We start from the raw sequence: 14,902 nt of genomic DNA, 5'->3' as shown, positions 1-14,902 counted from the left end.
CCTATTACAGATGGTTGTGAGCCACCATCTGGTCACTGGAAATTGAACTTAGGACCTCTGGAAGAACAGCTTGAGCTCTTAACCACTGAGCTATTGCTTTCTTTTAAAGTGTAATTTTATATAATGTCCCTATCCTGTAATGATAAAGGACCATTTTCATGGTGCAACACAATACCCTATATTGATTTCCTACAAGGTTAGAGACACTTTCCTCTCATGCAACAACCACTCCTGGAAAGAGGCTTCTGGAGCATTCTAGATGTTTGTCTATGGCTACTGAAAAACTTGTTTGGGTCTTCCCCTGAGCAGGAGTTTCCCTCTCCTTGTGGAGACACTCTGCTTTGTGGAGAGAATATCTTTGTATTGTATGGACACATCACCTGTCAAATTAAAAAGCCTGTGGCCTATGTCTTAGGCAGGAAATAGAAGGTGGGACATCTGGAAGGAGATAGAATTCTGGGGTAGAGAGAGACATGAGATTCACTTGGAAGATGTAACAAGAAGAACTCATGGCATCGGAGCACAGGTAACCAGCCACATGGCAGAATGTAGATTAAAATTAATGAGTTATCTTAAGTTATGATTCTAGTCACAGAAGAGTTTAGCTATAGGGCCAGAGTATTTGTAAATATATTTTGAGTCTGAGTCTTATTTCTGGGAGCATGAGGCTGGGAGGAAAAACTGGACCAATTTCTACCCTGCCCCTCAGCTTTTCTCCCAAGATAAGCTCTGATCTCGCAAGTGTTTCATGAAGAATCCGTGAAGCTTCCTCTCCTCTTCTTAACATGCATTTGCACACATCCATATAATGGCCTTTTCACGGTCCTTGAAGTTCTTCTTCTAAGTATAGCAAAGCATTTTATTCTTAGTTCAGCAAAAGTAACTTCAAAATGCCTCAAAGAATCATGTACAAAGGTGAAACTGGTGGATGGGCACAAAATTAATAGAAATAAAGAGGTTTTAAATCCAAATCTAAATCAGATTCTTCCAAAATTAGTATAAGAAAGATAACTCTGCTCATTTCAATGAGGCCGTTATTTCCTGTTAGCTAACCAAACAACAACGTTGCGAGAAAATTACTAAACAATAATCCTCACAAACTTATATGTAACATTGTCAACAAAACACCAAGTCAAATCTGGAAATATATAAAACTAATCTGGAAGCAACCTAGATGTCACTCAACCAAAGAATGGATACAGAAAATGAGGTTCATTTCACAATGGAATGCTATTCAGCTATTAACAATGAGGACATCATAAATTTTGCAGGCAAATGGATGGAACTAGAAAATACCATCCTGAGTGAGGCAACCCAGTCCCAAAAGGACATGCATGATATATACTCACTGATAAGTGGATATTAGCCCAAAAGTACAGAATACCCATGATACACCTCACAGACTGCAAGAAGTTAAACGAGAAGTAAGGCCCAGGTAAGGATGCTTCAATTCCACTTAGAAGGGGAAACAGAATAATCATGGGGAGCAGAGGTGGGGAGGGAACTGAGTGGGAGAGAGGAAGAGGAAGGGAAGGGGGCAGGATCAGATATGGGGGTTGGGGAGACAGGAAAGAATTCCAGTGGGCCAGGAGAATAAATGAAGTATGCCACTGCTGGGATGGGAAGTAGAGGGGAACCTCTAGAAAGTCCCAGAGATCTGGGATGTGAAAGGCACCCAGGACTCAGAATGGGTGACCTGAGCCAAAATGTCCAACAGTGAGGAGATGGAACCTGAAGAGCCCACCTCCAGTAGTCAGTCAGGACCTCCAGTGGAAGAATGGGGACACCAATCCACTTCATTTTTTTAACCAAGAATTGCTTCTGTCTAAAAGAAATGTGGGGACAAAAGTGGGGAACAGAGATTAAAGGAATTGCCAACCAATGACCAGCCCAACTTGGGATCCATCCTATGGGCAAGTGCCAGACTCTGACACTATTACTGATGCTACATTGCACTTGCAGACAGCAGCCCAGCACAGCTGTCTTCTGAGAGTCTCTACCAGCAGCTGACTGAAACAGATGCCGGTATTCACAGCCAGCCATTGGACTGAGGCTGGGGACCCCCTATGGAAAAGTTAGGGGAAGGATTGAAGGAACTGAAGGGGATGGCAACCCCAGAGGAAGACCAACAGCATCAACTAACCTGGACCCCAGGGAGCTCCCATAGACTAAGCCACCAACCAAAGAGCATACAAGGGCTGCACATATGTAATAGATTACTTCCTTGTCTAGCCTCAGTGGGAGGGGATGAGCCTGACCTTGTAGAGACTTGATGCCCCAGAGAAGGGATGAAGAAGTGTGGGAGGGGGCAACATTTGGTATGTAAATAATAAAATGACTAATGAAAAAAATGATCAAACTAAGGTGGGATTTCTTACAGGATTACAAAATGACTCCAAAATTGAAATCAATGAAACTCATCATAGCAACAAGTTCAAAGAGAAAAACAATTTGACATCTGAAAATATATAGCACGGAAGGAGAATTTGAAAAATCCAAATTTCCTTCATAATAGAAATTCTAAATAAACTAGCATTAGCAGGAAACTCCCAAACCCGAGAAGGGGCTTATAATTAAGGATAGATTGTTAATTATCTTAGGGCACGAAACACTTACTACTTCCTCTAAGACTGAGAACACGGCCATGCCATCCAGCGAGAGTATACTGTTAGTCTTCGCCAGCACAACAAAGCAAAGTATACAGAAGTAAAACCATCTCTATCGGCAGATGGCATGTTTCTCCACATAGGAAATTCTAAGGACTTTAACAATTACTGAAGTGCTACGTGAGTTTAACAGGTCCCAGGAGAGGATCAATGCAATCAAATTGAAGACACAGATATATAAGTCCTCACTGTGGTAGACACCTGGTTTTTATTTTTGTTGTTATTGTTTATGTTTTTTGTTTTGTTTTCTTACAAAGAAGCCAGGGATACATACTATAAAACTGATATCGTCAACAAAAGGGTCTAATCAAACTGGATGGCTGCATGTAGAAGAATCCAAACAGATCCATACTTATCACCCTGCCAAAATCCAACTCCAAATGGATTGAGGACCTCAATATAAAACCAGGTATACCGAACCTGTTAGAAAAGAAAGCGGGGAGGGGGGATGAGAACCTTTTGCATGGTACAGAACACCATCGTTCAAAGAAACAGCCAACAGAATGGGAAAAGATTTGTATTAACTACACATCTAATAGAGGACTAATATTCAAGAGACAAAACTGGAGAAACTAGATACCAAGAAGCAAATAATCTAAGTACAAAATGGGGTGCATATCTAAACAGAATTCTCAACATAGGGAATGCAAATGGCTGAGAAATACCTTCTTTTAGAATACTTTTAAAAAGAAGAAAACCCTCCAATATCCTTAGCCATCAAGTAAATGCAAATCAAAATCACTTTGAGATTTCATCTTATGCCAGTCAAAATGGCCTGAATCAATAAAACAATGACAGCCCGTGTTGTTGAGTATGTGGGGTAAAGAAGTCACTCATTCACTGCTATGGGGGCTGCAAACTTATATAGGCTCTATGGAAATCAGTGTGGTAGTTCCTCGGGAAGCTTAGAATAGCTACTTCAAGATCCAGCTATATCACTCTTGTGCATGTACTGAAAGGACGCCACATTCTACTACATAGACACTTGCGCGTCTATACTCATTGATGCTCTAGTTATAATAGCCAAACATTGAAAACATCCTAGATGTCCATCAATAGATGAATGGATAAAGAAAAGATGATATATTAACATTAAAAATATTCAGGTATCAAAAAAAAAAAACCCCAAAATCTTGAAATTCACAGGTAAATGGATAGAGCTAGAAAAAAAAATCCTCCTGAGGTAATCCAGACTCCAAAATATATGGTATATACTCTCTTATATGTGGATGTTAGCTTTTAAGCCTTTGATAGGCATGCTACAATCCTTATAACCATAAGGGTTAGGTATAGAGTAAGAGATTGAGGTATGAGAAGGACAGGGAAATGGAATGTATAGTTATGGAGAGATGGGGAGACTGGAACGGGAGCATTACAGGGATGGGGGGGTGAACAGGGGAGTAATGGAGGAATTGCAGGGTGAGACAGCTAACACTAAGTGCCATGTGAGGGTCATATGGAAACCTAATATAATAGAAGCTTAAAAATATATACAGACAAAGGAAATATAAAGGAAGCCACTGAACGATATAAATACAAAGCACCAGCTAGGCATCTCTTGCCCTAGGTGGAAGCTCCAGAGCCAGGAGCAGGGTACATATAATTGAGTTGTTGACCAAAGGGGTCCCATAAAAACCCCTAACCAACCCAGACTATTGCCTAAGCTATTGGTTGTTCTCCACAAATTGATGGTCATGCCCTATTGCTGAAGGCAACACATATTTTCATTGATCATGGAGAAGTTAAGCTGTTGTTTAATCAAAGCCTTAATCCACACTGACTATCGTTCGTAGTAGCAGAAAGCACTCTGCATGCCATCAGAGGAGAAAAGTGCCACCATCCCAGCTACAAACCCCTTGATACATAATGGTGACCTCATAACACTGGTACGATAGAGGCACAAAAGGATATGAAAGTACCCAGCCACTATCTGGTTCGATTTAAGGCCTACTCCATGAGATGCAACCATCCCCAACACTTCTCTAGCGACTACGTAGCAGGGACTTCCGTGATACCCTACAATACCCGTAGATTAGTGCCTCACTCGGCCATCATCGGAAAAGCTTCCCCCTGAAGTGGATGGGAACTACTAGTTAGGGACCCACAAGTGGACAAGATGCAGACTGTTGGAATGAGAGATGTTGGAACACTTAGTCTTAAATGTGGTTTCTCCATCAAACCTCTCCTCTTGGGGCTCATGGAGTACTGCAGAATGGAAGACAGAAAGGACAAGCCAGTAGGGATAGACGATACCAGAGAGTGTCTTCCAAACACAAGATCAAGGTGCATATAATCCCACAGAGACCGCGGCAGCTCTCATGGCTTGCCCAGGTCCAAATCCCATGGTCCCAGTGTTGCTTTCGGAGGACAGTGGACACGAATTCCATTCCTAACCCAAAAGCTCTCTAATTGACAATCATTTGTTTATTCCATTGGAGTCTTACTGGGTACACAAACCTCATTTAAGGGCAGACCTCATGCCCAGCAGCAACTGGCCAACACAAAGCAAGTCCATTCATATTTTTGGAGGTTTTTTTTACATCTCATATCACTTCATTTGGATATTTTTTTACCTTACTGTTTGATTGTAGGTTATGGATTCTGATTTTGTGCTTTACTTTTTTATTTTGTGTATTTCTGTGTTCGTGTGCATGTATGTGTTTTTTCTATTTTTCTTTTCTTTCACTTTCATCTTGTTTTATTGGTTTGTTTGTTTTCTAAAAAGAAAGAGAAAGACAGCATGAAGTTGGGTAGTTGGGGAGTGGGAAGAACCTGGGAGATGGTGGAGGGGAACCTGGGAGGGAGATGGTGGAGGGGAACCTAGGGTCAGAATATATTGTCTGAAAAAATATTTTGGGAAGGAAAAGGAATCTAGAATTTTCTCTTTGGAGGCTTCCATCTTCTCTTTGAATTATTGCTGTTAGGATAATCCATTTCAAAACTTTGCTTACTTAGTAGGGAAGAGAATTCTTTGTAGGAAACAAGAAGGCAGTCACACTTCAAAACAGTGTTACCTCCCTTATCTGAATAAAAAGACAGAGAAATGTGTATGTATATCTATTACATATAGTTAATCCTAATATTCTCAATGAAATAAACAGAAAATATGGTTAAAATAAAGAACTAAAGCAAAAAATTATTTTTAATAAAAATCAAGGTGACCGGATATAAAGTCAGCAATAAAATGAAATTTGCAATCAATAAACAATAGGCAATTGAAGTAAAAATAGCATTTATGAATTAACATCAAATTCTCAGAGATAAATGTAACAAAATGAAAAGAAGTTCTATATACACATAGAGAGAAAAATCAAAGATATAAGTAAATACAGTTTTATATATATGCATATGAAAAATATTTTTTAGGAATCGTCTACTGTATTAGACTTTGACAGGACCCGTCAAAGGCACTTAATTTTAGCTATCTCTCCCTTTTCCATCCCCCTACACAGTGCTGGTGAGATGGTTCAGGTAGAACTACTTGACACTAAGCCTGATGACACGAGTTCAAATCCCTGAGGCTTACATGGTGGAAGGAGAGAAGCTACTCCAAAAGTTGCCCTTGAACCCTCACATGTGTGCCATGGTGTGCATGCATGCCCCCCCACATAAATGAAAATATAAAAATCGACATAATTGTACATATTTCATGTTGCAGTATGTTAATTTGGTACATATATACAACCTGTTGGAGCTTAATCACCAGTACTCCCATCTCCTTAAACATTTACCACTGCTTTATATTGAGAAAGTCAATGTCTCTCTCCTAGTTATTCTTAAATGTTATGTGACTTCCTGGGGAGACACAAGCAAGAAACTAAGAATAAGAGTTCACTCAAATACAGTTTGGTTTATTGGGTTACTTACAGGTGTGTGAGACTTTGAGGACTCAGAGAAGCCCTAGAGCAATGTATAAACCACATCCCTGGAGAGTCCCATTAGCAGCATGGAAACCTTAAGAAAAAATGTCCCCAACTGGACATCTCTTGTCACCAAATGAAGACTCCAGCTCTAGGGATGTTATATGTAATCTAGTTGTTAGCCAAAGGGACCCCATAGGGTCCCCCAAACAACTGAGGCTATTTTTAAGGTTATCAATTGCACCTTCAATGAGCCCTCCACCCCCACAGATGATGCACTGGTAGCTACTGTATCAGAGCTTCCCCTTCCAATAAATCCTACATCACCTATATAACATTGAGCAGTGGAGAAGGCTTCATAAAAAAAAGATCCCATGAGGGTTCATAGATACCATCAGTCCCATGAGTTCTCTGAGCCCCAGGAACTTTAATACCTCATTGCTAATAGGCCTTATCTCATGAGTGTCTCTAATATGAGATAGCAGTGGTCACCTGTAAGAAATAGATCCAAGAACCAGAGAACTGGAACAGACATGAAAGGCTAGACTCGCCACTAAACAGAAATATCTTCACAGCAGCCTAGTCCTTCCTGTGACTCTTATATGCTCCCTGCTCTCTCTTCCGTGCTGTTCCACCCATGTTAGAGGGTGTCTCAGTGTTCTATTGCTATGAAGAGACACATGGCCAAGGCAGCTTTTACAAAGGAAAGCATGTAATTGATGCTAGCTTACAGTTTCAGAAAAGTCCATTATCATCATGGCAGGAAGCATGGTGGAAGGCATCAGGCATGGTGCTAAAGAGGGGGGGGGAGGGAGGGAGAGAGAGAGAGAGAGAGAGAGAGAGAGAGCCTGGCATGGGCTTTTGAATCTCTAAGTCACCCCCAGTGACATACCTTTACCAACAAGGTCACACCTCTTGACCCTTCCTAAAATGTCCACCAACTGTGATTCAAATATACAAATATAAAAGCCTATGGGGGTTCAATCCACCACAGAGGGCCATGATATTATCATTTTCTTCCATTTTGGAATACTACTATATCATGGTAACAGTATGAAGTATAGATATTTATTCCCAGCAGTTTGGTCATTTTTTGAATCTCTGCAGGAACTGTCTCCTACTAGAAAAAAAGGAATTTCCTCCCATTATGTATAATAGTACCTGTAACCTAGAGGACAACTGGATAGGCAAAGTATATTCATTTATCAAAGCAATAATAGTAGCCTCATTGTAAAGGACTATAATCTACTGCCCAAGTGAGGGGTTTTGCCCAGGCTTATGGTAGGTACTAAGCATAGATTCTTTCTGTGGAGAAGATCTTATATCTTATACATATATAGTCGAGTTCACCCTGTCTATTTCCTTGGTAAAAAAAAAAACTATCATGAACAAGGCAACTTATAAAAGAAAGCATTTAATTTTGAGGTTCAGGTTAATTTAGGGACTAGAGTCCATGATCATTATGATGGGAAGCAGGTAGGCAGGCAGGCACTGTGCTGAAGAAGTAGCTGGGAGTTACACCTGGTCTACAAACATGAGACAGGGAGAGGGAGAGAGGGAGAGGGGGAGAGAGGAGGAGGAGGGAGAGAGGGAGAGAAAGAGAGAGGGAGAGAGAAAGGGGGAGAGAGGGAGAGAGGGAGAGAGGGAGAGAGGGAGAGAGAGGGAAGAGGGAGAAAGGGGAGAGGAAGAGGAAGAGGGGAAGAGAAAAAGAGAGGGAGAAGGGGAGAGGAGGGAGGAGGGAGGAGAGGAAGAAGAGAGGGAGAGAGGGGGAAGAAAAAGAGAAAGGTAAGTGGGTACAATATAGGTTTTTGAAACCTCAAAGCCCACACTTCCTTCAACAAGGCCACACCTCTTAGTCTTTTCCAAATAGTTCCACCAACTTTGAACCAAGCATTCAAATATATGAGCCTCAGAGGAGAGGAGAATTCTCATTTAAACCACTTCACAACCATAGCAGGTCACTATTTCACCAGTAGGCAAATTTTATCTGGCATGCTGATAACATAACACCCAGGATGCAGAGCTGAACAAAACTGTTGGAAACAGCTCATCCCTTCCAACCTCCTGGTGTCTACCAGCTCCACAGATACCAGGTGGCAGGGCTGGTGACGGCGGCGGCGGCGGCGGCGGCGGCGGCGGCGGCGGCGGCGGCGGCGGCGGCGGCGGCGGCGGCGGCGGTGGTGGTGGTGTGGTGATGCATTCAGCTCAATCATAGCTTGATTTCTGCAGGTTCTAAAATCAGAGCATGTGATATCTTCAGCAATAGGAACTTACCACCCAGCTCTAATGTGCAACCAATAGCAGTGGCAATAGCTTGTACCGTATAGGTGACCTCAGAGTCCTCCCTGTCCAACATCTCATAGGGAGGTGACTGGTGCCTGGCACTAGGATTTTCATACAACTTGCAGCTTCTGGGATGATCCTTTTTACATAGTGACTTTATTTTACTTTTTAAAGATTTATTTATTTTATGTATGTGAGTACACTGTCACTCCCTTCAGACACACCAGAAGGGGGCATCTGATCCCATCACAGATGGTTGTGAGTCACCATGTGGTTGCTGGGAATTGAGCTCAGGACCTCTGGAAGAGCAGTAGTGCTCCTAACTGCTGAGCCATCTCTCCAGCCCATATTTTAAATGCAGTGGTTTGCTGGTTGTTTTTTTTTTTTTTTCAAATCTATAAGGCATTCAAGGACTAGCATTAAATCATGAAACTTTTTGTACAAAGGCTTGTCAGGATATCTGAGAACCCTCTACCATCTATTTCAACCAAACACAAGTTGGCCTTGGGACTTAGTAGCTAAGGATTACTAAGAAAAAGTTAGCATATTCCAATACAGTTAACAAGATGCCACAATCTATATCACTTTTCTTGGCCAATGTAGCCATATTGGGAACAGCAGCGTGAAGGTGGGGCTACCACCCCATGTGAGGGTCTCCATAATCCACAGTCATTCTTCATAAACTATCTAGAATCCTTACCAGTCACACCTGGCTGTTGAAAGAGTGTTGGGCTGTTTGAATACTCTCCCAACTTTACAGTTTTCCCATTTCACCAAACCATACCTTACTGTCCCTAATTTATACAACTAAGAAAAGGTATCTAACCGGTCTGTAAGGTATGTCCCAATACACCCATCTGTCCCCAGTATATGTTCTTTCAAGGGAGAAATATATGCAGTATACTTTACAAGGAGATACTTGTTTACCCCTGGGACAAACTTAATTCTTTCTACCTATACTACTTGATCTCCATATCCACCCCTGCTGCCCATAGACATAATTGCTCCTAGAATCAGTATGAACTAAGGCATATACTTAGTTACAGCACTCAAAGTCTATGTGCTATGCTCACTAACATGGAACCCATAAATCAATTTGGACCTTTGGTTTCCTTGTATGATCTTACCTTGGTCTGAAGGAGAATGGCCCCCATAGGTTCACAGGCTTGAATGCTTGGTAACCAGTTAGTGAAACTGGTAAGGATTAGGAGGTGTGGCCTTGTTGGAGGAGGTGTGTCACTTAGGGGTCAGGTTTCCAGTTAGCTCTCTGTCTCTGCATCCAACCCTATGATGAGATGCACGTTCTTGGCGTCTGCTCCAGCACCATGTTGCCTGATTGCTGCCATGCTTCCTGCTATGATGGTCATAGACTCTACTCATCCTCTGAAATTAAACAAGGCCCAAATGAAGTGATTTTACAAGCTGCCTTGGCCATGGTCTCTTCACAGAAAATAAAAAGTAACTGAATATAGTTGGTACCAGATCTTGTGCTGAAAGAGATAAAGAGAAATGGGAACAAAGTCATTGGTTCCTTCAGGGAAAGACCCCACACAGACTGGGCCATTCCTTCAGCCTCTGTTCTAAACTTTGCCTCCCTATTCCCTCCCAAGGATATTCTTGCTCCCCTTTTAAAGAAGGAGTGAAGCATTCACATTTTGGTCATCCTTCTTGAATTTCATGTGTTCTGTGCCCCACATGTGGCCCATACATATACAGCCACCAAACTAGATAAGATAGATGAAGCAAAGAAGTGCAGGCCGACAGGAGCCGGATGTAGATCGCTCCTGAGAGACACAGCCAGAATACAGCAAATACAGAGGCGAATGCCAGCAGCAAACCACTGAACTGAGAACAGGACCCCCGTTGAAGGAATCACAGAAAGGACTGGAAGAGCTTGAAGGGGCTTGAGACCCCCATAAGAACAACAATGCCAACCAACCAGAGCTTCCAGGGACTAAGCCACTACCCAAAGACTATACATGGACTGACCATGGGCTCCAACCTCATAGGTAGCAATGAATAGCCTAGTAAGAGCACCAGTGGAAGGGGAAGCCCTTGGTCCTGCCAAGACTGAACCCCCAGTGAACGTGATTGTTGGGGGGAGGGCGGTAATGGGAGGAAGAAGGGGAGGGGGAGGGATTAGGGGGATGTTGGCCTGGAAACCGGGAAAGGGAATAACAATTGAAATGTAAATAAGAAATAACCAATTTAATAAAGATGGAGAAAAAAATAATAAAAACCAAAAAGCCGAAGACATTATCTGTTCCTAAAGAGACCAACAAAGTGAGGCCTGTGCAAATGTAATTCAAGGAAGAACCAGGAGAACTTGGCAGCCATAAGCCAAGCGATTCAGGTTAGAGTCAGGAAGGATATGGGAGTAAAAGAGCCGTGGAACCTTCCTCTGTGGTTAGGGAAAGTCACTCAGGCCAGACATGTGGCAGGGGACTCCCTGCGTGGAATCTTCGAGAGGCCCTTGCATGAAGCTCTGGAAGTGAAGCTTGGATTACACTGGAGACCCCAAGATGTTTGACATGCCAAAGCCATGGGTACTCTGAGAACTAGAACGGGAGTGGACCAGCCCGAGAGAGAGAAGTGTGTTGCAGTCAACAAAACTGGAAGGAATAGAGAGCTGAAGAACCATCGAAGCCCTTTGACATTGAACATAGGGTTACAAGGGTTGGTGTTGGGTGATTATTATATTAATGTAGTCATAAAATTAGCATGGCAGCAGTCATTCCTTAACCAGCTAATTCCCCAAATAACTCCACCGAAAGACTAAGATTTATTAAAATTGCCCAGAGCCAAATTCTGAACAATTATTACTCCATTCTAAACCTCCAAGCTGGCTTCCTCCCAGACACATTAATATGTCCACATTCCTTGCGTTCTTTCTTCCTTTTGTGCTCCAGCTCTGTTCTGATGCTTCCTTGACCTCTTTCATGGCTCCCTTCCTTCACTTCCAGTCTTTCTCCACCCCTCCTACCTTATTCTCTCTAAAGCTCGGTATTGGCTCACTGGCTTTTATTGGCAAGGCAGAGAAGAGATGAGGAACAAGGTTCAGACAAACTTGAGACAGGAGCTTCTAAGAATAAACATAACAAAATCATGTCCAGACTGAAACCAGATAGTGGCATAGAGAAATCAGCAGTGGAAACAATACAAAGGTAAACTTTACACAGGTACAAAAGCCATTTTGCCAACAGTTTGTAGTTTGTCCTATTCAGCTTTGGTCCAGTATTTCCTCACAGTGCAGCATCCCAAAATGTACCACGTATGTGATCTGCTCTTTGATTTTACAGGTAGCTACTGTAAAGAGAAAGCCTTGAGTCTCAGAAGAGACTTTAGACAGTCTTGAGAGTGACTGTGTGAGACCAAGGGGACTTTGGAGCAAATGCATTTTATATTATGATATGGTTACAAGCCTATGGAGTCCAAGGAGTGAAATGTGTGTCTCCTTACAGCAATAAAAATTAACTAAGACATTATCCACACACCCACTTCTCATTGTAATTTCTCTGTTAAGTGGGCAAGTTCCCCCTGTGCAGATACCATAATTCATTTGCATGGCTTCTTGCCGGCAGCCAGAGCCTTACAACCACCTGTGTGGCAGCATCCCATCTTATACTACAAAGAAGGCTGCCACCGTTGGATCTCCCCCGAAGATACTTTAGTCACAGGTATCATTGATTCTGTCAGCCCCTATTATTCAGACATCAAATACCCTATGACTTTTCCAGGGGAGACAAAAATAAATGTCTACTCACTCGAGAGAAAGAGAAAGAGAAAGAGAACCAGCCATGCTGGAGGGATTTCCAGGGGCCCTGTCCCTTCTCAGAGGAGAATGGGAGGGGGGATGAAGGGAGGAGCTGTGTGCGGGGAACTGTGAGCAGAGGAGGTGCACAGTGATGTAAAATAAATAAATACATACATAAATAAATAAATAATAAAGGGAAAGAAGGGGGGAGGTGAAACTGGAGTGGAGATGGCAGTTTAATTTTGTTTGCAACCAAATCTTTTTCTATAAAGGACTTAGAACAACTTACAAAAATAAATACAGGTAAAGGCTGAAAACAAAGAGAGGATGGAACCCAATAGAAGGAAATTAGTTAGAAAATAGCAGCATTGATGCTAAGAGATTCAAATTCTAAAGTCCTGGCAGTCACACTGAGATTTACAGCTCCCATTCTTCACCCGCTCCGAGCAAGGTGAGTGGACTGCTTTTCTCTTACACCTCCAGAGACCTCACCTACAGGAACCATTCTTGTTTTTAATTTAATCATAATCATTCCATTCACTTACATCTCAAGTGGTATCCCCCTTCCCTGTTACCCTCCACAACCCCCATCCCATTCACCTTTTACTCCCTTCCCTTTGCCTCTATGAGAGTGCTTACACATACACACACACACACACACACACACACACACACACACACACACACACTCCCACCCCACCACTCCAGCATCCCTCTACACTGGGGCATCAAACCTCCACAGGACCAAGGGCCTCCCCTCCCATTGATGTCAGGCATGGCCATCCTCTGCTACATATGTATCTAGAGCCATGGATCCCTCCTTGGTTGTGGTCTAGTTCCTGGGGGCACTGGGTGGTCAAACCAGCTGACATTGTTCTTCCTATGGGGTTGCAATCCCCCCTCTGCTCCTCCTGTCCTTCTGCCAACTCCCCCTGAGCTCAGTCTGATGGTTGGCTCCAAGCATTCACATCTGCATTGGTCAGTTGCTGCTGGCCAGACCTCCCAAGGATTAGCCAGACCAGGTTCCTGTCAGCAAGCACCTCTTGACCACAGCAACAGTGTCAAGGTTTGGTGACTGCAGATGGGATGGATTCCAGGTACCCCAGGTAAGACAGTCCCCAGATGGCCTTTCCTTCAGTCTCTGTTCCATTTTTTTCTTTCCCTTTGAGTTGGGACAGGAACATTTCTGTGTTAAAAACTTTAAGTTGGGGGTAGGGGATTTAGCTCAGTGGTAGAGCGCTTGCCTAGGAAGCGCAAGGCCCTGGGTTCAGTCCCCAGCCCCCAAAAAAAGAACCAAAAAAAAAAAACTTTGAGTTGGGTGTGTGACCCCATTCCTCAACTGGGGCCATGCCTATCTATTAGAGGTGGTCTCTACAGGTTAGGGACCATTCTTGAAGAGGACAGTTTCTCAACCGAAATTCCCACAAAGTGAACACCAAGTCTCATAAAGTTCTTCAGTGTAGGTCAAAGCACAGAGATCCACACCGATAAAAAATCACATGGCCTAGTGTGGTCTTAAGGAAAAGCTTGAAAACTTCTTAGAAGACTGTCTGTCTGTCCTTTCAGGCCAGACTCTATAACTACTTCCTGAAATCGGCTTTTCACAAGTGTTGGAGAACAAAGAGTTCAAAATAGTGATTTCGGTAAGAAATTTGACCTGAATATTTTGAATTTTTATTAAGATAAAACAATTTTGGCTAAGATAGAGGGTTGAGACTTTGAATATTAGGGCCTGTAACCAAAATCCTTTGTTATATAAAGGTAGGGTGCAGGGTGCACTATGGGCAAGGTCAGAGAAATTTCCAAGAACGAGCTGTGGGAACTCCAACACATCACAGAAACTATAGCACAAGGGCATAATGATTTTGGCATGGAAAAATTTCAGAGCATATGTTAGCAATCATCCACCATAGGCACTGAAGAAATCTCAATAAAATCTACATAACATTTCTAATTTTAAGTTGTGTAGATTCTGGTCAAACACTTCAAGATGAATTAGTTGCAGATCATGTTGTCAGATATTGAAATGATTTGACCAGTGCTAGGGAAGTGTTGGGTATAAGCCACATGAAACACATAGCCCATCTGCCAGGGACAATGAATTCAGCTTGGAGTAGTTGACTTTTTCTTCTGGTGACATTTAGCTAGCAAGATTAATTTTTAGGACACTTTTAGTAACCAGAAAGCTCTCTGGAAGGAGCTGAACTGTATCAGACCAAGATGGCTACCCAGAGGGGTAAGGAGATCAAGTGAGAAGTAGACTGGAAATCCAAGCTGAAAGGAAAATTGGGAGGCAAATTTAGCCAGAGGAGACACCTGCTAGGTCGGCTCTCCACGGG

Source organism: Rattus norvegicus, chromosome 6 (assembly GCF_036323735.1).
Source record: "Rattus norvegicus strain BN/NHsdMcwi chromosome 6, GRCr8, whole genome shotgun sequence".
Lineage (NCBI taxonomy): Eukaryota > Metazoa > Chordata > Mammalia > Rodentia > Muridae > Rattus > Rattus norvegicus.
This window is presented reverse-complemented; position numbering follows the sequence as displayed.